Here is a 1,664-nt window from a genome sequence, read left to right on the forward strand (position 1 = left end):
GTAATTGCTACTGACAACCTTGCTGTGACCTCCAAATCGGGAATTCACTTGAAACTTACTATGAAAGGTGGTAGAAGGCTAACTTGTTCAGATATTGCATAGTTTTCCAGGTTCAAGTGAGTGAATCTTATTTTAAAAAGTAATGGCAATCGTGACATTTAAAGGGATGCAAAGGGACATACAACCTACCTTAGGATTCCACAGGGAGATGCAATTTACCATAGACCTGCACAGCCCCTTTGGCCTCTGTACCTTAAGCACAGTCAAAGGCCAACAAACCTCCACCGAACCTAACAAGTATTTGGCATGTTATACTACAGTCCACTAGGATGGTCTACAAACTCATATTTTAGGTACAATATACTTGGTGGAGGTGTTATTGTACACTTACTAGAATACTGTAGGCATAGAGGCCTTGGTACACTCCATGCATCATTGGGGGTGTATCTCATAAGCAGTTGTGGGGCTTACTTTTATGATCTAATGATTGTTTCTATAATTAATATCAGTGCATTGGTGATGCATTATTGAAGGCTATTACCTAAGTTTTCTGTATGTCAGTTTGGTATGCACCTCGAGATTTACCTTTAGAAATTAATAACCGTAGAATCACACATTGTTCCCACCCAGCATACAGAGTTCAGTAAGAATCCCAGTAATGAAGGGAACTCCATGCATGAGAAGGGACGAGGATGGCCCAAGGGAATCCAGCAAAAATATGGACATTGTTGTTATCTTTTCACATATTAAAAGATATCATCATATACAGAATTTGTGACCCTTTTTTCATAGAAGAAGAGGGTTATGTCTTCAGATAACTTATACTGAAGATTGGGGAAACATTCTTTATGCATACACACAACACCGATAAGTAAGCAATGAAGTAGAGAATATATAGCTTTTTATTTTATGATTTTTTCTATTATATTTTAAAATATATTGAATATATGGTGTCACTTATATAATGGATTTGTGCTCTACAAGAATGTCTTTTTGTAAAGCACAGACATGATGAGTATTCTAGATTTTGTAAAGAAATAAATGTTTTGACTGTAGAATCTTCTAAGGAGTCTTTATCTTTCTGATGAATAAAGCATAAGCAAAGTGATCATATCCCCACATTTTGATATTTTTACACACAATTCTTCAACAATGTGTCCAGCTTTAAGGGGGACTTTAAGTGAAAAAAAATATTGGGTTATTACCCTGACATCTATACCAAGAATTTAGGACACCATGTAGGCCTACATCAATTTTAGACCCCCAGAAATGATCACTGACCCTTTGATTTTCACTTTCTTGCAGTTATTACTACCTCCTTCAAATGTCTATACCTCTTATACAAATAGTTCTACATACAGGATGTTGTTGTTGTTATGGTATGAAGATTTTTTTTTCTACCTGTTAAATATACTACGAGAAATCCTACTTGTTTGCAGAATAGGAATTTTCCAGATATTAGTTTCACCACCACCCCTCAAGATTATTACAAAATGAAATAGATTGTCAAAATTTGAAATAATAAGATGTAGAGTGAATATAACAACTCTAGGCATGTTACTTGTGAATTTTGATTGAAAATGGTCAAAAGATGGAGGAGGAGAAGCAGTGTCAGGGTATAAAACTTATGTTTTGAGATACGGGGGTCTAAAGTTTTCACTAAC

The 1,664-nt window shown here is 35.3% G+C and overlaps 1 protein-coding gene across 1 annotated transcript in view; it reads left to right on the forward strand.

Moving 5' to 3' along the window:
- Positions 1-1,664, forward strand: part of LOC119591261 (mediator of RNA polymerase II transcription subunit 22-like) — a 5,626-nt gene that overhangs the window by 277 nt on the left and 3,685 nt on the right. The window lies entirely within an intron of this gene.

This window comes from Penaeus monodon, chromosome 28, assembly GCF_015228065.2.
Source record: "Penaeus monodon isolate SGIC_2016 chromosome 28, NSTDA_Pmon_1, whole genome shotgun sequence".
Lineage (NCBI taxonomy): Eukaryota > Metazoa > Arthropoda > Malacostraca > Decapoda > Penaeidae > Penaeus > Penaeus monodon.